The sequence below is a fragment of the Lissotriton vulgaris genome, chromosome 3_1 (genome assembly GCF_964263255.1).
Source record: "Lissotriton vulgaris chromosome 3_1, aLisVul1.2, whole genome shotgun sequence".
NCBI classification, from domain to species: domain Eukaryota; kingdom Metazoa; phylum Chordata; class Amphibia; order Caudata; family Salamandridae; genus Lissotriton; species Lissotriton vulgaris.
The window spans coordinates 1,210,989,402-1,211,011,712 of NC_141689.1; positions in this window are offsets into that span (position 1 = coordinate 1,210,989,402).

The following is a 22,311-nucleotide window of genomic DNA, read 5'->3' on the forward strand; positions in this document are numbered from 1 at the left end:
CTTCTTTAGCCATGTTGGACAGGGTTAGCCAGTGCTGTTCAACATCACTAAAACCTTTGGCAAAGTCAATAGGTCCCAAAGACAAGACCTATTAGCTTTACCAATGCTTGTTGGAATATGGATATAGGTTAATTAAGCTAATTGTGGATTAAAGTATGTGCATCCTGTTCTTCTGTTGTAGAAATGTAAGAGTCAGGAAGTGCTCCATACGCAGAGAAGAGACACCAAACACCTGAAGAATGCTGTAAAACAGAGAAGCAAAGAAGCTGTAGTTGCCGCACAGAGTTTGATCTCAGCTCTGTAGACAAATGTACCCATATCTGAAGTTAAACTTCTTTCCGAATTGAAAATGTTCACACATACCTTTGAGATTGACGTTTCGGTCATATACGTTACGTGAACTAGATGCCCTTGACAAAATGGTGAAGCGCCTTTGTTTTCAAAATTTCTTCCTGGAGGTTAGAGATTTGCAATGACAAGGATGTTGGCCCAGTTTAAATTGGTTTGCAAGACCCAGGGGGCTGAGGGCCAAGGCACAGATTTGGCTTGAGCCAGATTCTAGATTTCACTGGCTCGCCACCTATATCGCAAACAAATAAGTCCCTTTGGGAAAATTACCTATTGAGTGACTCTTTGCCACATTTTGTCCAAATTCAAATTTGTTGGTAAGGCACAACATTTTTTAACATCTGTTATTACCGTATGTTTTGAGTTTTGCTGTTAACAATACAAACAGCATTATAATTTGTGCTAAAAGTGAGCGCAGAACCTAAACAAGCGCAACTAGCACTCAATTTATAATCTGGGCAGTGATAAAAAAAACAGCTAAAACTGGGCAAGCCCATTTTGGTGAACCTAGCAGTCAAATCAAAGTACTGTGTGTATTCACCTTCAACTCCCTTGAAATGATGCAAAATTCTCCATACTTCAAGTAAATGCGTTGGTTTACTTCTTCAAATCATGTTGAGGTGTTTGTGTTAATTTCACTTTTCAGAAAAACAGACACATCATGTAGTGCGGGCTCTAAAAGGCTAAGCACCTCCTTTTTAGGCTAATTGTTTTGTTTAAAACATAGTTTATTGAAATGTTAGAAGTCTGAAAATGCAAACTGTTGTAGTCAGAATCTTTACAGGAAGCCAGGTTGTAGGTTCCAAGTTGTAACTTTATTTATAATCCGGTTACAATAGCTTTAGGTACAGCCAGAAGATGATAAGTAGGCCATAAAGTACGCCCCACCAGCAGCAGTCTCCTAGCTGCTCAACCTGCCGACACCAACTGACCAAGATCATACACCCAACATTCTATGAAGTCATAAGATTCCATTCACAACTAGGTTGAACAGCAAGAAAGGAGTAAAGAAAGAAGCAAGGCATGAAATAACATCACAACATAAACTATCATCAGTTACACACAGTCCTATTTGGTGTGCCGATCGGCTCATACTGTGCCAGGTTGGTTCTGTAGAGTCGTGTGATCATGTGCAATAAGACCCATGTGGTTCTCGGTGGACTCATTAAAACGTTACGTAATCTGTTGGGTGTCTCTGGGTGTGTTCAATAAAATTTATGATGCAGGACATTCAGTTGACGGTTGCAGGCTAAAGAATAAAGACGTGTGTTATCGAGCACCATGTAGGGTGTGGTCATTTGCTTGCTCCGGGGCTGGGGAAGACGCTACAGGTTCTATACACTTCTTTGATCCTTTCTGCTCCATTATGTGCTTCATAGTATGCCCTCCCAGATCTTTGGTTTTCCCCTTTGGTGAGATATTCTTCTAATCCACATCGCTGCACCCTCTGTCTTCTCTCATTAACCCCCCCTTCTCCCAGTTTTCCCGTTATACCAATCTGGGCTTCTTTAGCCTGCCACCCTGTAGCTCCTCAAATGTATAAATTTACTGTCTGGTCCTCCCATTGTGCCAGTATTATTGTGGGAGCCTCGAGTAGTAATGATTTCTCTATTGCTTCATTTTTAGGTCATTCCCAGACAGTGCATTCACTGTCTTTTCGAGACCTTTCGTTTTCTAACAGCGGGCTTAGAGGCAGCATTGGTTGGCTTCATTGTCAGTCTCATTTGCTTGCTTCGTATTGGTCAACAGACATAGGCTTTGGTCCTCTTCATGGGTTTGTTCCACCTCTTGGAGCATAGACGCATTACCTGTGTCCTTCCACTGCTCATTTTATTAAGCGCTACTTTTTTCTTTGTGTATAAGAAGTATATGACAATGCATCTTTTTAGCTGTCTTTCTCATGTATTTCTCCTTCCTCTGTGTTCCTTCCTCCATCGCCCATTTAGCTTGCACCCACAAGCCTGCTCTTCCTCATCCATGTTGTGTGGCAATGGTTTCATCATAGCACTTTTTAATGTTCATTCATGCTACACAGCATTTTCACTGCTGTATAACATGGCTAAATCATTGAGAAAACCAATATTTTATGCAGGCAAGACTTGCCAACGCTTGACCAGTTTTATCACCTGTGCCGAGTAAGGGTTAGGTTTCAGATAATCACATAATATGTGTGTATGAGCATCCCCTTCTACCTACAGCCCACAGGCTTAGGTCTGGATGGGCAGCGATTGAATCTGTGCAGCTGGACTCTGGTGATATGCTCTATGTAGGATTTGAAGTGGACCAGTAGGATCCCGGATCTTATACTCCCTAAAAGGGGCACTCACATCTATTAGTCAAGCCCTATGCATCCTCAGTTTATACCCGATTGCCCATAATGATATATATTCATGCAGTTGTGCTTCTGCAGCACTCTCCCAAATACTTGAAAGAGATTAGATGGAGAACGGTCATACAGTCGACCCTTCAGGTGTTTTTCTTCTGGTAGCATTTGCTGTATTTTGAAAAACAAACTGTCAAATTTTTGTTGTGCCTTTAGGCGGGTGATGTTATTAGCCAGCACCCCCAGTCGAAACACTGTTCCAACACCACTGTATTCATGAACATTGTTTAAAAAAAAGAGGAGGGCACAATTCTCAGAAACAACCCATACTCTTTAATATTTCTACTATTTGTATAAAATCTTTGGCCAACACCTGTTTTACAAATTATTTTTTTCTTCAGGGCCACAAAGTGCAATAAGACAGGCACTAAAGCATTCTATTCAAAAGTCCATTTTATTCAGGCAATAAGTTAACTCTTCTTTTGTTTAGTTGTCTCCTGCTTTTCTGCAGAACCGTAACAGGCTCAGTGCCTCTTCCATTCTTGGTATCCTCAGATCCTATTGACACCACTCTAGGGTAGATCAAGGCCTCTGTCCAGTTATTTTCGTCTGTGTTGCCTATATCCTCCTCCCACAGGGACTTTAGGTTTATCAGTTCCCTTTGCTCATTGATCATCAATGTGCAGGGTATCTGGGAGTCCCTTTGTAGGCTGAGCCTGCCAGACAGTACAAGCTGTCTGGTTATGAAAAGCATGTTGTGTGCATACTAAGAACATACAGGGGCTTACAGCCTGCTGATTACTTACCACTGGTTGGCTTTACAGTCACCCTTATTTTTTTGCTTTCTTTTGCATGGCTTTCCTTTTTTCAGCCTATCCATCTTGTATGTGTGCCATATGGAGCATAGCTTATTTACCATCTCTTTCATTGGCTGGCTTCTATGCTTCTTGTGCTCTCTTTTAGGGAACTATTGTTGTCTTTTTGTTTATGTACTTTATTAGAGTACATGTGATTTCCAGGAGTCTCCCTCGTCTGCGTTCTTCCTCCATACAAGGCTGTCTCATGCCCATGTGCTTCTCCCTCACTATGCAGACATGTGTTTTTGTCTCTCATCCACGTGCTTCTCTCCCTGCAAACTCAATTGTGTTGCTCTTTCTCACTTTTATGCTTCACCCCTGGGCTCCATTTTGCTCCCTTTTGCCCATGGTCTCTCTCTGTTGTTGTTTTCCCCCCACCTACCATGTTGCTTCTCTCCCCACCCGATGTGTTGCTTCATCCCCCTCCTCCCGCTTGTCAGGAATTCTGGAGTTTGTGCTATCCAGGGATCATGTCCATGTTGCAGTGAGAGGACTACATTTCTCAGATGCCACAATAATTGCCTGCCATGGGCTAGACTTGGAGACTTTGGCAGACGGCAAACTGGGGGCTGGGAGATAAAGGAGGAGGGAGTCACAGAGTAACACAGATCCTCACTTCTGGGCAAGGTGGAAATAACAAGAAAATCCTAGAAGAGCAGGAACAATCTGGAATAAGCCGGAAGGTTCCAGACTTTCTGGGTCACTAAGAGCTGGGAAGGTTTGAGCACCTGTCACAGTGTTACACATTGCCTGGCAACAGCGATTGATGGGTTCTCTGCACTGTTCACATAGTTTCACCATTTGTGCTCTCTGCACCGGCTTTGTTTTTCAACCCTTTGGTTCTCTCAAGTGGTTAGGGCTACTGAAATTAAACATTTCCTATGCAGATACTGAGCTTTGCTTGCGACCTTTCCGGAACTCCTACTCCACCTTCAAACACTCCAAGTCATCCTTGCTCTTGGCATCCCTGATATTGGATGTAGACCTTTGTATTCAGTTCCTAAACTGTATACTCATCATCTGGGAGCTAGTCTTGGCCTCTAAACATTAATCCCCTGGTAAGCCACTCTCCTGTTATACACAAGACATTATATCCTGGTGTACACCAGTATATTTAGATTAATTACATCTTGTTTTATGGGATTAGGTGGCTACCAGTCTGTCCATACAGACCGAAAGTACTTGCCATATGCCTTCCACCAGTCCGTGCACCCTAGGTCAGCAGGTTACAACGCTTATGGAGTGTTTCTCTTATCTCTACCCCTCTTCCCTTTTCCCCCCGTACAGTCACTTGGGTTTCTGGAATTCATTACAGATTTTATTTGACTGAAAGGGGAAGGAATGGGGTTATCATCAAAGTTCATGGCCTAAATTCCAGTGATTTCCTCACCCTGCTCACTTCCTCCCCAACCCTCCTGCGAATCCATCAAAATCTGTTTTTTTATGTTTAAAAATGCGATTTCACACTATTTCTTTTACATTTACTAATCCATTTCGGATCATTAGATTTTAAAAAATTGCGTCTTTTGTAGGCGGCACATACATGTTGAAGCATGCATGGGCCTACAAAATATAGCTGCTGCCTCTTCGCCTCTCTTTTTTTAAGCCATGCTGCACAGCCACTGTGATGCTGTACAGTTTAGCTAAAAAAAACATTAGTAAAGCCAATAGGTCATATAAAGTAGACCTATTTGCCAATGTTTGTTTAAATAGTCTGGACTCCAACAACATAGTTTCCAGCAGGGAGCTGTTGGTAACGATTGTCCCTTTTTAATTCTAATACATTTCTGATCTGTATTTACTTATATTTTTGTGGCTCATCCAATGAGTATTCAACCTGCAGCTGGTCACAGAGTTTAATGTCAATGTCTAGACGAATCTCTGCTATTATCAATCACCAATATTTTCCTACTTTTCAAAGTCCCCCAGTTTGTACCGATTGGGGAGCCTCAATCCCATCAAAAGTGGTGTCTCTGAGTGAGTGTCAGTTATCCCCTCCATCCCATTCTCTGATAGTACTGTGCCGCATTTATTTCCACAGCCCAGGTGCTGGTGGAAGGAAAGTATTTAATAAGCCACCTGTAGGAAAGAGCTCCTTTTTGTAAGGTCATTGCCCACTTTGTGCTCCAAATGCTGATGTTATGACTCTGATGGTGCACTGGAGTCTGCTGCCCAGACCCCAGTGCCTGTGTTCTCTCCCAAAACTGTTATGTTCGACTTGGTAATCCCAAATTGGCAAATACTTTACCCCCTTTTAAGTCTCTAGTATATGGTTCAAGGGGTACCCAGGACATAGGTGGTAAAGGGGTCCCCAGGGCTGCAGCACGGTGTTATGACACCCTGGGTGACCCAAGCAAACTACTGACAGCAGGCCTGTCATTGCAGACTGCAGGAGCAGTGCAAACTGCTCAAACTCGACTGTGCTCACCATGTGGGCACAGTCAATATATGTCAGATACCCCTAACAAAGGCCTCCTCAGCTGAGGGGGCAGGGTGCACATTATTAAAGGTGTGGGTATGTAACTGCAAGGCTATATGTCCCTATAGTGGCTTTCCCAATTGGAAACTACTATAAGTGTTAGTAGTCTGTAGGATAACATGGGCTGCCAATTGGGCAATCTCGAGATTGGCACCTCCATTATGTTACCAATAAAATATGTCATGTTTGGTATCAAACAACATGTCTTATCCCCCTGACATGTTTCTCGTGCCCCGGGTAACGTGGCATGCACCAAGGTGGCACCTTAGAAGTTGCCCACCTGGTTACACCAGCTTCACTGTGTTCTGGCTGACCACCCCACGCTTTCCTGTGCCTAAAGCCACCAAGACAGTATTCTGACCCCCTGCCAGGCAGTGTGATCACTCCCAGGAGTCAGGACAAAGGTTGGGCAAGAAGGAGGTCACTCCTGCGTCCTTTCTTGTAGGCTAATAAAGTGACAGATCAAAGTGTTGAGCTTCAAAGGCTGCACGGCCTCTGATATGCATCTGGGCTGTTCTGCTGATGTGGACACAGTCCTCCTGTTGCTCAAGGCACACTTGCCCCTGGGCAAGGCGGAAACTTAGGTATGCAGGTGATGTACACCTCCAGGAAGGCTGACCACACCTCCAGGGTGGACAGCCTGAACTATACACTTAAAATAGCATTCTGCCATCTTTAGGATGGCAGAAATAGTGGGTTCTGTGTAGAAAAGATGACCTACACCCCCGGATGTGGTCACCTCAGGGGCGGATTAACAGTAGGGACAAGATTCCCATTAGCTACTAGCTCCCTCACCTATAACTTCCCTAAATCTATGAAATATAGGACCCCCTGACACCAGAACCTCAGATATAAACAACTTGCATCAAGGAATGACCAAGAGGAGACTCATGGCGCTCACAACATGACTTTGCTCACATCACCAAAGCAAAAGACGGATACTTTGTCCCTGCGGCAACGGACTTGGAACTGAGTGAACAACCCTATTCCTTGGCTAAAATACGGCTCTCCTGTGGGGAGGGACACCTGTGGAAGCCAGAAGCACCCTCAGTCTCCCCTGGACAAATGGCTCTCGTCCCCTGCAAACTGCAGGTAAAAACAGTCAGGGCCTTTTGTGAGATCCTCCAAATCCAGGTAGTCCAGTGAATTGTGAGAGTTGTAGTCTTGCTTGACCCAAAGTTTAAGGCCTTTATGTCACTCCCCTGGACCCAGTGAAGTTCCAGTACCTTTTTGCTGTGATATCTGCTGTCAAGGCTTGTTGGTCAGCAATCTGGTGCCGGACCCCCACATGCGACACCGCATCTACAGGGAATACCGTGCAACCATCATCCAACATCAGCAGCTGTGTAGCTGTTGTGTTTTACTTTCTGTTTCTTGCAGCGCCATGTAAGCGGTAAAATCAGCACCAGCGCAACACCAGTTCAGCACCAAGGACAGCCAGGACAACTCTGCACACAGACTCCATGAGCTAGGTTAAATTGATCTGAATGTCGTGGTCTGGCCCTTGGGCCCGCATGACTTTAACCCTGCAAGGGTTCCATGTAACTTGACCTGCCAGTGATCGATTGTCACTAGGTGTTTTTGCCATTGACCTCAGTGTTATCTTTTCGATGTATTTTACTGCACTGATTTAATATTGCTTCAAAAATCTCTAACTCTGGTTATGTGTATGCTATTCCATTTGTTTTGGTATCTAAATTAAGATCAAAATATACTCTATTTTTGTAAATTGGTGTCGAATTTCTCTTGAGTCTTGTCAATTACTTATTGTCCATGTTAGTACTCTGAAATGCTTAACACATTTTCCTCTAGTAAAGCCTGACTGCTCTTTGTCACTCTACCAGGACTGAGCTAAGGATTTATTAGTGTGAATCCAAGGACCATCTTTGGGGTATTGTGATAATATTACATGGTAAGGCTACCCAGCCATACCAGATCATTTCCACTATCCTACACCACAATATAGTCATATAGTGTATATGTGTATCTCTTCTCTTTACCAATGCATGTCTATCTGTTTGTATTACTGGTTTGTCCTGCAGGATGAAGACCTGCTTGTTCACAAACAAAAGTTGCGATGTAGCTTAATTATGTTACTCACACCTCCAGCGTGGGCGGAGGGTGCACTTAAGAAGTTATGGCTACTATTAAACATAAATATAACCTGTGGCTAGCCAGGTGCAAAGTCTGTTCTAGGAGCACTCTTAACTGTTTTGGAACTCACAGAGGAGATAAGGATTTCTGTGAAGCTGAGCCAACTGTGTCAGTGCAGAAACTATGATCTTCAGTGGACTGCAATCGGTATTGTGTTACCTCAGACTGCTGTGTGTGCAGGCCGAGTGTTATTGTGTCGGCCTTCAGTAGTACACATGCTTGGGTGCTTCTGTTGTGCCTACGTCGGTGCTGGGAGATCGCAGATTTAGAGTGCAGGTGCATGGAGAGTCACGCTGGCACCAATCAGGCATGCAAAGATGCCTCTTCATTGAGGCTGGATGTCATTACGTCATAGGTGCTGGCTCTCAGGTGCAGCTTGGCTCTCAGCAGTGATGGGCCACCCTATGTGTTGTTGCAGGCAACCTCACTCATGGGCCTCATGTCAGTGGTTTGCAATGAATAATAATGGTGGTGGGCCAAGTTATGGGTTGCCTATTATAGGGTCAAATGTCAGCTTTGTGCTTATAGACCTTCGTTGACAGGTCGTCCTGGGTAATAGCACGTCCCTTCCAGTCTTGGCCTGACTTAGCAATGCTAAGTACCTCATGACAGTGATGGTATATGGGATTTCAAGCTCAGTGGTGCAAAACAGGTGCTCAGAATATCGGTCAGTCTTCCTCCTGCAAAGTAGGTCTCAGCTGAGAGATACATCTTCTCTTCCATCCTAGCGAGTGACTCCTAACCCCTTTAAGAGAGTTACGGATCTTGTCTTTGGTCCTTTTTGGGGGTGCAGTATGTCGTAGGTGCTTTGTGGTGGCTCCTACTCAGCTTGTCACCAAAATGTATGTTGTAATCAAACCAGGAATAGTAAGATGTGAAGTAGTGACTTCATTGTAATCAGTCTTGACAATGAGCCACTGCCGCGTAGCCCCCTCAGGAGCACACCAACTGCCACTCATGGAATGCGCCCAACGAGACCTCCGCTATGGAACTCTAAGGGAAAATATTTTACTACCATGTTACATCAATACAAGATCCCCACACAGTGCTTCTTCAAGTGGAAAGGTGAATACTGTATGCCGAAAAGGGGCTTTTTTATATGCAGTCCTGGGCAAGGTTGGCATTTCCAAACATCCAGTTGAATTCAAAGTTCCACTAAACCTTCAGGAGGGACCAGTTCTTGAATAGTGCATTTTTCCTTCACAAAGTTGTAGTTCAAAGGCTGCAATTCCGGGTGGGGAAGGTCGGGTTAACTGAACTGTCACTTTGGTGCTTGTGGATGGCAGATAAAAGGGTCTTGGTATCCAGCACAACGCACAGAAGGTGGTGGTGGGGTATTGACCCAGTCCTTTCTTTGAGATCAGCGTCCTTTGGCTTGGGCACCAGAGCAAGCTCCTTATCTGAGTGTTGCGGTTTCTCAAGTCATAGATTTATCTGCTGTAACTGGTCCACAGTTTCACCCAGCGCACAAAAGTTACTTCTTGGGGCTAGGCATTGAAAGTAAAACAGGGCATTTGTCTTCACCGCGAATTGAAGAAGGAGGGGAAAAATCGAAAGGATCAGCATAGGGGGCATTCTAGAAAAGGAAAACAGCTATTTTTGTCTACCATTCACCTTATTCAGCATCCTTCAGCCTTAAGAGTTTCAAACATGCAGGAGAAACCCAATCCTGGCACTCAAGTGCACAAACAACACATACTGAGGAGGGAATGAGTGGTTCAAATTATGATTGCCAACCATCTCATTCTTTTCTACTACCCTGAACAGATCATTATTGGCTCCCTTTCTTTTGATGGATATCGCTGTTGACTACGGTCTACCTTTCACACAGAAAGTATTTCAGGAAAAAAGAAGTTGTGAAGCATTACAACCTTCTTCTAACAGTAGTAGATTAGTTGGCTCCAATTAGAGCGTTTAAGAAATATAATAAGCTATTGAATAAATATGTGATACAAGTTGCAATTAAAAATTCTGAAATCTACTTTGACAACCATGGAGGTAAAACATCGATGTGAGTACGCCCCAAGTAATAACAAGCATTGGCATAGCCAATAGGTCTGGCTTTTGGGACCTTCTAAGTGTTTAGCCATGCAACAGTTAAAGTTGTTGCACCAAGGATATTGTGCTGCATAATTAAATACTTATAAGGTCCCAAAAGCGAGATCTATTGGCTGTGCCAATGCTTGTTTTAAATTCAACATTTGCCTTCGGTAAACTGTAGGCCACTAGAATTATGCGGGGGAGGGGAGCTCAAGTATGTGACATGGTTGACTCAATTATGTGGCAAGAAAATGCAAATTATGAGGAATAATATGATCACATTTTGCGATAGTATTTATTATTTTGAAATTTTTACTCATGGTAACGCTGTCTGGGCAAAGATTGCATCTCATGTGTGCCTGTTTAACAACCAAATACAGCAGTAAACTTCTGAGAGACGACTAGTGAACTTTTGAGAGAGGCTTTCCCCTTCGCAGGAACACACTTTGCCACATTTGTAGTACGTTTTGATCTGCTTGAGTTGATTTTTTTTGTTAAAATCTGCACGTTATACTACAGATTATAGATTAAATGGCAAATTCTGCAAATCCATAATTATGTGGAAAAGACTGCAGAATCACATAATTCCAGTGGCTCTCACAATGTGCTTAAAGAAATTCCAGTGTGCCAATGCCAGAGATTTGTCATGGGAACTCCCTTATGCCAAGAACCATTTACAATACGTCAGAACCAGAATGTTTCCATGGATACCGCCCATAAATAAAGAGTGCCCACATTTGTTAACAAGGCGGCCCAAAACTGGAATCCAGACACTCTGGTTGACAGGGAAACGTTGCTGGGGTCAGCGTTCGGACCTCGGAGAAGGTTCTTTTAAGAGTGACCGCCGATTTCACAGGAAGCAAGTGACAGATTTCACACCTGGTTTTTCATGGCTTAATTTCTGAACGTTTAGAGTTTGACCGGGTGGTTTTTGCCGTTTGCCACTGTACCTTTTTGGGATCCCAGAATAGACTTCTTTGCGGTCCCCTCGCCAGCCCATCACTAGTCAGTTCCATTATGTGGTCAGTTAGCAGGACCTGGGGGACAGTTTTAGGCTAACACCTCTGATTTTAACCTTAATTTGCGGAGTGAAGTAAAGGTTGGAGTTGAGCATTATGCAGGCATTACCTTCTTTATGCGAGGTGCTGGGAGAGGATCCCAGACTCTAAGGCTATTTGAAAAGAAGCGTGTCATGGGTTGACGCTCTCAGACCAGGAGAGAACATGTTCTTTCATCCAGTAGGACTGTGGTCTAGGCGCTCTGTGATGTTTGGCCTGACTCCTTCCACAGTCAAATAAATTTTAGTGTCGGCAGCATACATCTCAAAGTGGACTCAATGACATTCTAGTATGAGTGATCGTAAAGTGATGGGCGGGAGGCTTGAATTTATTTATCCAAGTCTCTGCCGATTACTCTGGGCTGTATTCCCTTCCATTTATTTTTTTTATTCCATCTGTGTTACAGACAGGAACCAACCATATGCAAATCGCTTTAGTCGTGGACCAACAACAATAGGTCGACCCAACAGTTTGATTAGATCCCCTATGAAACAAGATCGAGTGAGCATGCCAGTGTGATCATACATACACTGAACAGTAAGAGAGAGAGGACTTCTGTGAGACCGCACTTGACACTCTTTATAGGGACGAGTTGCCCAACCTGCTGCCCAAGTAATAAGTTATCATGCTTAATTATTTAAAATCTTTACATTAAAAAAAGTCATACAATTATCTCATTCCAAGAATCTAAAAGGAACATGTTGGCAACTATTCACATTACACTCCACTTAAATTAAAAGCAATAATTTAAAATCCATTGCTTTGTACAAAAATCTAAGAAGAACAGATTACAATATGTTTAGAGTCCCATAATCTTTAATTCAAAACAATCATTTGAATTTATGTCAAGTCCCCTTTATGGTACTAATATAACATTTTGAAAAGTGGCTGATGGTAGTAGAGTCGTGATTAATATTATTATGAGGTTAAAAGGAGCTTCTTAAAGATCTCTTTGAAGAATCTGATGGTGCGACAAAGTCCTGATCTATTCTGTGAATTGAGACAGGACTTTAGGGCTTCCTAACTTTGCATACTATTGTTTCTTAGAAAGATCCTTTTGATGAGTACTTGGAACTCACTTTCTACCCCAGGACAACAGCACAGAAGGTGCACTATTGATTCCCCTTTGTTGTTACACAATCTGCATCTTGGATTTGAAAACTGGCACTTGGACCCGCATCATTTGAGTTATTTTATTGGAAACAGCATAAAACTGCATGTAAACAACAGATGATCTTTCTGAATTATGTATTGTTTCTTTTAAATAACGCTGAGCGGTCATAGTTTTATAGGATTCCAGAGTGTAGTGCAAATGTTTATTTTATGCCAGATCTGAGATGTCAGCTGTGAGACTAACCAACGTGGGTTAAGTTTTTATGGCTGATTTAAATGCTGCATAAGAGATATTACTTTCTCAGATTGCCTTTGCTTCCAAGTCCCTGATTGCGCGCTATAAATAAATGGGTCAAGGATTCCCAGCAGAACAGCTGTTGACAAAAATTGGCTTCATGACTTATTTCACTGTTCCCTTCTGTGCTTTCTTGACCAGTAAGATGTCAACAAATTAGCTTTACATGTTACGTCGTGATATTTGCAAATGCAGTGCCTGTTCCTCACCTTTTGCTGTTCTTAAAACCTGATTGCACACAAACAAGGGACATAAGGGATCTTATTTGAGCTTTGGGCCCTGCTAGGAAACAAGACTGTTGGGAGATGGACCTCTGCACACCAAGGCAGGGACAGGAGCCTCACAAATGTGGATCTGAGCTATTTTCCCTCACCAAGGCCACAGAGTGCAGGTGGGAGTTTTCTCAATGCTACACCGGACTGAATCTACCCGTTACTGGCAGAGAGCAAGGTGGAGGAGTCCCATGTAGGTGAAAAAAGTATGTCCTGGCACAGGAAAGAAGTGCTTTCTAGGAAGTCACCCTCATCTCACCTGCACTTGCATGTTCAGGCTGGGCAGCCTTTCTTTGATCTTGATAAGTGACCAGGAACTCTGGGCGCCCTCGATCAGATCTCCGGGCTCTGTGGTCTGCTTTCAAGATTCCATACAGACAAGGTCGGCACCACAGCAGATCAGCAGGGTTTCAGCAGGGCATAAGCTTCATCCTAGCTTTGTGAAAAAGGTAACATTTTGCACCATCATGACGATTCTGGGGTCTCGCAGGTGTGTGTGGATGCAACTTTACAAAATGCTGGCTATTGGTGCCACCTTATATTCACAGTTCTGGGCCGCACGACAGGGTCCCAATGCCTATCATTCCAAGTATGTTCTTTCCGCTGGGCAGGTGTCAAGGTAACACCACACACAGGTATACTCTTTCGGGGTCAACTTTGGGGATGGAAGCAATTGCAGGGGATGAACAGCAGATATAATCACCTGAGGGCTTTCATCTTCACAGGCACCAAACAGTATGTGCAGAATCATACAAGAGACAGCACTGCGCAGTATGCACGTTAACGAGGAATCGTGCAAGATGTGAGCTATGCAGTATGTACATCAATAAGAAATAGTGCTCATGTGAGCTGAGCACCCTCCGTGACAATGAGGACTTATGCAAAATGTAGCATTATTTAATGTACATATCAATAAGTAACTAATCAAGATCTGGCACTACACATTATGTATAGGAAGGGGGAGAGGAGCAAAATGTGGCACTGTCCAAGAGGCCTGGCAGTAAAGAAGGACACAATATATGGCAATGCATAGAATGAATGCCATAAAGAGTCCTGCAAGATGAGGCACAGTATGTACGAAGTTAGAAATTATAAATGGCATCACCTACAATTATCACACTGCTTCTAAGCACCAAGGGAATGGATTTGCAGGGACAGAGAGCATGTGTCTGCATTTGCCCCGCCTCTGGTGCGGTAGTGTGTGACACTGTGGAGACTCTGCTGGCATCTGTGCCACTGTCAAAACCTTTCTGTGGCCACTGAGCTGCCACTTAGAAAGCCAGAGAGAGTGCTGCTCCTATGCGGCCCTCAGCATCTAGTGGCTACCATGGCACCAATCTTCTCTCTCTTGACTAGCCACTCTCGGCCATCTTGTACTTGGGTGATGACATTATAAAGGATCCAATCTCATCCTCTTTCTCTTCGCCACATATTGTCCAATCGGCTTGCTGGTCTTATAAAGAAACAACTAGTCCACTTCTGGTGACTTCACAGCACTAGAGAGCCAGCTTATGCAGACCAGGAAATTGACTGGCGGAGTGGTCCAAGGCAGAGCTCTGCTTTAAGGTCTGGCACCTCAATCCTTGATCCATGCAGGTTTGTCAACTCATGGGATCCTCCAGGGATCCGGTGGCAAAGGGTGCAACAACAGATGGGTGGGCCTCTACAGGCTCCTTGATAGACAGGTTGTTAGGGGTCTCATGAGCAATAGAAGGAACAATAGCAGTTCCAGGTGTGGATTTACGGTGGTCAGCATCATTGGCCCATCGCCGTGATGACTGTTCCTCTGCATCCGCTGGAAGGATAGCTTACTGCCGCCCTATCTTATGCTAGACCTAGGGATGTACTGGGAAACCAACTTCACACACTGTTACTAGTCCTCTTCTCCCAGAGGCTGTGTGGAAATTATATAATCAGTGCTTTAAATGGGCAGATACTGTCCGGTACTGAGTACCTGCACTTCTTTAATATGAAAGGGAAAGTACCTGCACTCAGCACAAGGGTAATATATTTAATAGGGGAGTAACACGACTTCTCGCAGGCAAACAAGTACTCTAAAGGGTGGGTACTTGCACTTCTATATTTCCATTTAAAGTACTGTATATAATATTTTATATCTCAGCCTTTGCTCCACCGGGAGCCTGTGAATCTCTTCTGGGGAAAAATTGAAACAACTTCAGAACTAAGACCTCCGTTAATACGACCAAATGGGGTTAAGACCTCAATTGGATTCTGTACTTCAAACCACAGGGGACATGGCGCCCTGTATGACAGACAACTGGGAGGGCGCATCTGTTTTGGCTCAACAGAAATGGAGGATTAGGGGGTTTTCGACTGGGTGGATTTTTAGAAGACATTTGTGAGAGCTTCTCGCAGCTCACCGTCTCGCAGAACAACCGTGCTGATACAGAGAGTACAGGTACAAAGCAAGAAAGGGATTAGCCGGCAGCCGGAAGAAGGCAATCACACGACCTCTAATTCCAGGTCAGAAGCAATGAGGAAGTCTGCGACCCGGAATAAAAACACAGCCGAAACCAAGCAGGTAGGAATAGAGAGGGATAAGTGCAGGTGAGCCAAAGGGAAAAAAGAAGTTACAAAAGAGAACATGCAGAAAGTTTTTTTATTTTTTACCATGACATAAATAAGTGATGCAGGTGACGGGGCTATTGTAGCAAAGAGGTCTGTTCCAGTATTAAAAAAGGAAGCAGGAAATTCAGCTATAGATTTCAGCCTCTATGTCTAGGACTTCTTTTTGTTTATCTTTCTTCGTACCTGCGATCAATGACAGGGCCTGACCCCTAATTACTGCCTTGAATGCCTACCATAATGACTGGGATGAGGACACGGACTCCACATTTTCAGAGAAGTAATTGTTTCGGATCACAAAGGTACCAGGGATTGATTGGAAGTAGTCTACCCACTGTAACCTGGTTAAGAACTATGTGTATCCATACCGGTGAGTGGTCCGGATGCCCCTGGCTAAGTGTCTGATCTCGTTTATGTATGTGACTTGTGCTGCGGGGACCAAATAGTAATCTAAACGGGAAAGGCTATGATGTGTTCTGGAGTGGAAGGTGTGTTGTATCTGGTCTGGGTGGTATACTCTCCACCCATCCACCAGACCATAGCGTCAAGAAAGTCAGGCAGCCAGCAGGAAGAGGGCCCCACCTCCCGTGGGGGATATCGGTCCAGTGTATCTGAGACCACTGCATTAAAGTCGCCCCCAAAGACCGAGAGACCATCCAGAATGGTGAGTAGGACTGAGCCCAGGTCTGCAAATGTGGAGCCCTGCAAGCCTGGAGGTACATATATGAACATGAATGTGTTAGGACGACCCTCCCATGTGCCTGAAACCCCAACATATCTGCCTCTCTCATCCGTCTAAATGGAGCCCATGGCCAAGGGGAGTGTGTTCTTCACCATGATACCCACACCTCGGGAGCCAGAGGTGAATCCTCTGTGGGCGACCATTTTGTACCCCTCTCTGTGCATTGCTTTACAAAGATTACCGACCAGGTGTGTCTCTTAAAGCATGACAATATCCGGGGCCTGCCATTTAATATATTGGAGAACTACGCTACGTTTGATCTTGGGGATGCTTTTTTTTAGCAGATCAGGCTTTACTTCACTACCTATGTATGTTTGTGCTGATCCATCTCAACAGAGCCTCCTTAACACAAAATGATGCAAAGCAGCCCAGAACATTGTTTTACATGTGAAAAGTGTACTTTTCTAGAGCAAAGCATCTTTTGAGCCACATGGTGAATACGATGAGCAGCTTTGCACCGCTCAAGAGGACAAAGTCTTAGTGAATCTACAAATCCCTAACACATTCCTGATTATACACTGAACACCATTGTACATCCTTAACACACATACACATGTGCCGGGGTCAAGCCCTGCTTTCGGAGAATAGTCCAAGCCCTTTACGTCTACCCCACTGCATGGGGCCAGATCAATGTTGTTCTCTTCCATGCCTCTCCCATCAGCCAGATGGCTAGACATGGCTGTCCCCACTTCTTTTTGTGCTAGCAATTGAGCTATTGGTGCACCTTATTAGTGATGAGCGATGAAGATGGGGTGAAGGTCACGAAGATCGAATAGCCTTATATGCGGATGACGTCCTTCTATATATGGCACGTCCTGCAATGGGCAGCCCTCGTTGTCTACACCTCCTTCAATGCTTCGAATAGGCCTCAGGTCTTCAGGTGAACCCCTCCAAATCAGTGTTGGTGCCTCTGGCCCCCGTCTCGTGATTTTTTTGATTGACAGGATACCATTCCCATCTGCCCTCTCAGTTTCATATACTTGGGTTTTCCTCTCCCTACATGGTAAATGTCTGAGCTGTTTGAAACAGTGCTTATGCAGCTATACACAGAATAGGCTCCTGAGATCTAATACCCTAAACCTACTATGTGTTCCGAGGTTCAAGAAAGAGCGGATTGGAAGCAGATCCTTCACGGTTAAGGCCGCTAAGCTATGGAATGCCTTGCCAAACACCCTGTGACAGATAGAATCTGAGCCACCTTTCAGGAAAGCACTAAAAACTTGTCTTTTTAGCCTAGAGCTGAAGGACTAGGTACCGTTAGGAGTTTTTGCTGTACGCACTTCTGTTTCGCTTCAGCGCTGGGACACCTCTGTTTGAGGTAGTTGTTCGCGCTTTACAAATATTGTTATTATTAATATTATTATTTGGCTGGTCTTTTACCCTGAATTTACCTGGTCCCTTAAACTCGAGCCCCTGACACGGTTAGCTTTTGAAAATGGCCCTCTGCAATTTCAGGGCTCCACAATCTCCTTATTCCCAGATTTCACAATAGCAATCCAAGAGGTCCGGCGAAAGTTCACAGGTGTCAAATCAGCTCTCCGGAAGTTCTGATTATGTTATGGTATGCTCTAACTGGCCTGCCTCACTGCCTCAGGGTGAATGTGGTACGGAAAAGTGCACTTTTTCAACACTCCAATGGTGGCTAAGGAATTCTGCAAGCAATGCACCTGGGGCTGTGTGCCCTTGCAGCGATCCACTGCATAATGATTCCCCCAGATATACACTTGTGTCCTATTTCTCACAGAATGACCCAGTGGACCCACTGCATGACCATGCTATGTCTGCCCTCAGTCCACCTCACACCTGCTGGACAATTACCCTTTCCTCTCCCTACCCTACAAGATCCTTCCACTGACTTGGCTTACCCGCCACAGCATTGCCACTCCCCAGTTGTACACACTATTATGGTGACTGTGCATGTTTCTTTGGTTCATGGGAATGTTTGCAAAGGGATTCACTGGGTTAGTTTCTGCCTGGTGTGGATGGAGGGAGGGGATTAGGGATTCTAATCTACTGGAGGACGCCTCCCTTGATACTACAGTGGTCTTACTGGCTGTTGCCACTTTGGCGCTGTGTTTTACAAGACATCTGTGACACTTATTTACTTTGGGACACCTGGCAGCAGCGAAGTACCTAAACAACTCTGCCCCCTCAGTACATGGTCCTGTATTGACTACTGGTTCAATTCCATGACTCTAAGGGCCATATGTATCATACTACCGTTTAGCGAATTCCAAATACCGAATTTTAAGGAATCGCTATTTGGAAATCGCAAAACGGTATGTATGTACAAAATCGCTATTAAATAGCGATTCTTTACCATTCCTAATTTGCGATTAGCAAATTGCTAATCGCAAATTACCCATTCATTTCCATGGGCCAGGAGGCCCATAGGAATGAAGGTGCAATTTGCGATTAGCAATTAGTTAATCGCAAATTAGGAATTTCTTCAAGGGTGCAGGGGTGTCTCAAGAACACCCTGCTGCACCCCTGAAAAAGACATTTGGGGGCATATGGCGCACATACATGCCCTAAGGGCATGTATGGGCGTCATATGGCACCTTTTGTTTTTTGGAAAAAATCTTTTTGAAAAGAATTCGCAAATGACCACCAACTATAAGTTGGTGGTAATTTGCGAATCCTTAATGTCATTTTTTGAATATTTTTTGTTTGATACATTGCCTTTAAGGAATCGCAAAATTTGCGATTCCTTAAGTACAATCGCAAAATAAGGAATTGCAAATTTTGCTATTCCTTATTTTGCATCAAACATGTTTGATACATACCATTTGTCAAATTAGCATTCGCAAAGGCCGAAATTCGCAGAATTTCGGCCTTTGCGAATGCTAATTAGCTTGATACATATGGCCCTAGGTCCCTGGCTGGGCACAGTCAACCACTTAGGCTGCACACTCTCGAACCACTCTCAGCTTTGTTACAATGTGATTCTCTTTTGGCGGCAGACTGGAAAGGCAGAATCTCTTTCCTACTTTGGCACTTCATGATGCAGTTTTCCTCTCCAAATTTCACACAGCGTTGGTAGAATGCTTCCAGATCAATGGTAGCTCAGTGGGCGGTGGCTTTTAAAGCATTCGTCCAGGGCATATGCATTTCTAAACACTCAGGGGTGCTGCGCAACATGCGTGCGGTCTCACTCGCTTGGAGAGGGATCTGGCCATGCTGGATATAGCCGACGTGCAGCACCATAGCGACATGTAGGTGCGCAAACATGCCACGTAGTTAGCAGAATATCATGACCTGGCCAAATGCCAGATTTTCTTCTTTGGAAAATGTGCCAGGGCCTGTAGTTATGGTGAGGTAGAACGTCCGGGAAGCATGCTGGCCAGGCTTCTGCGACTTCCCAGGGGATCTTCTAACATCCCTGAGCCACACCTGGGTGATGAGTTGACAGTGACCTCTAACAAGGAAGTTCTGACAGCCCTGTTTCGATATTACACATTTCTTTTCACCTCCCGGATCTCCGGAGATAACATAGCTGAAATAGCATACCTCAAGGAGATAGCCATGTTATTGCTTAGCGCTGCCCAACAACAGTTTCTCAGTGACCCCATGTCAAGTGAGGAAATCATGCAAGCCATAGACTTACTGATGGCTCTAAAGCTCCTGGCCATGACACCTTTACTGGGGAATTCTACAACAATATGAGCACATTCTACTACCACGCCTACTAGATATATATGTGGAATCCTTTGAGACCAGCATCCTTCCCCTGACACTGCAGGAAGCAATAATAACCCTGCTCCTCAAACCGGGTAAGGGTGTGGATGAGAGTGCAAACACCTCGCAAATATTTATTTTACAGACCCTTTTCACTTCTAAACTTTGACAACAACATTTTGGCCACGGTCCTATCCAATTACCTTACTATCTAGATGGAGCAAATTACATCCCCCGCACAATTGGGATTTATTCCCCACCGGTCCACCTCCCTGAACCTATGCACCATCTTCTCTGTCCTAAACAGAATCGTCCCTGACGTCCTGTCCACGGTTGCCCTTTAATGCAGAAAATCTCTGGAATGTCCCTTTGTCCATGCCACCCTTTGCAAGGTATATATATATATAGTATATGGCACGCATCAGGGCCAATGGATCACTGGCCTTCCCTTTCCTATAACACTTGGAATGAGTCAGGAGGGTTCCCATTCATCGGGGCTTCGCGCGCTGGAACCAAGTAGGTTTTACCGCCAGATGACCGCTTTCAAAAAAGTGACGGAGAATCGCCGTCTTGGTTCATCCGAAGCCCATGAATCGACAGAAACCGCTTTGAGTGTTTTTTCCTGAATCCAGGATTGAACACACCTTTTACATTCAGACCCTTATTTGTGGTCTGTAAATTACTCGGGGGCAGGGCGCGCCTTAGCGTGTGCGTACCACCCCTTGTAAATCACACGGTCCTGACGAAAACCAGAGAATTTTTGTATTGGTTGAAACATGTAGACCTAGTTTACTTTATCATTTCTTTCACATAGCACACTTGGCTATTTTTAACCTTTTAATATATCACACTTCTCGAGACACCAAAGCCTTCCTAGTTAGGCAAAGGTGCCACATTGGTTTTATTAGGGTTCAGACGCTCAAGAATAAAATCTTGAACGGAGTAGTACTGGCCCTTTTTAATATACCCTCACACATTAATTATTAGCACATATAAAAAAGAAACAATATCCCGCTCCACTGTAGTCAGGTGTCGTAGCACACCCTATAGGCACTCGGCCTATGGGGTGGGACCCCAATGATGAATTCCCTTACTCTCCCTCCTGTTATATACACGGGTTTCCTTAATAGTGATGGACCCCCTAGTCCAGTACCTGCAGAAGAATCACACACAATGAGGCCTACAGTTTAGACCTGACCCCTTATTTATATCCCTATACACGGACAGCATGCTGCTGTTTGCATGGTGCCCAGAAGACAACTTGACTACGCTTCTTCATGAGGTAGTCTGTTTCAGCGGTCTCTCAGGCCTTCAAATCTATTGGTCTAACTCAGAGTTGTTCCCACTCATGGACATTACTAACCCTTGTCAAAATGAATTCCCACTGTCCTGGTGCGATGGCCCAGTAAAATATCTTGGCATATTCCTTCACTGAGACAGGGAACAGGTGATATGGCTAAACCACTGCCCCGCTATTGATAAGCTGACTACACAGGTAGACTTGCCTTCTACTGTTGATGAATTGATGAATTGCAATGATGAAAATGGTGGTTCTTCCACGCTTCCTCTACCTCTCCCTAAATATACCCATTTCACTCACCAACTCGTTTTTCATTACACAGTGCAGCATTTTGCTAAAACTTATTTGGGCAGGCAGGAGCCCTCGATTTGTCTGGGACACATTCGTACTTTCTTATGAACAAGATGGCTAAGGCGTGCCACACCTCCATTTGAATTATCTACCCACACAATGGGCCCGATGTAGGTAAACGCGATTTTCCGAATTCAAAATACCGAGGCGGGCCGAATCGGTATTCTGAAATCGGAAAACGAGATGTAGGGAAAAAAAAGCGAATGAATACCGATTCGGTCATCATCGGTAATGAGAATCGGTACGTTCCGAATCGGCACGGACCGAATCGGGAAGTACCGAATCGGCTAACAACGAATCGGAAATTACCGAATCGGCCAACACCGAATCGGTAAAAGCCGATTCTGGAAAATCCGAATCGGCAATCATAGATTCGTAGCCATGAAAACACACCCATGGCGAAAAAGCCCATAGGAATGCATTGAAGAAACCGAATCGGCTGTTACCGATTCGGATAATACCGATTCGGATAATACCGATTCGGATAATACCGATTCGGATTTAACGAATCGGTAATATCCGATTCGGTAAAAGCCGATTCAGCCAATGAGGTGGCTCCCCCTCCCCCACCCAAACAGGGAGTGGCAACCCTGGCAGGTGCAGCTAATTAAGAAGTTTCTGGAGAGCCAGCCTGAGCTCAACACTCACAGTTTGCAGCAGTTGGAGTAGGAGGTTGTCAACTGAACTGAAGAACATGGCAGAGCAGTGCGAAAGC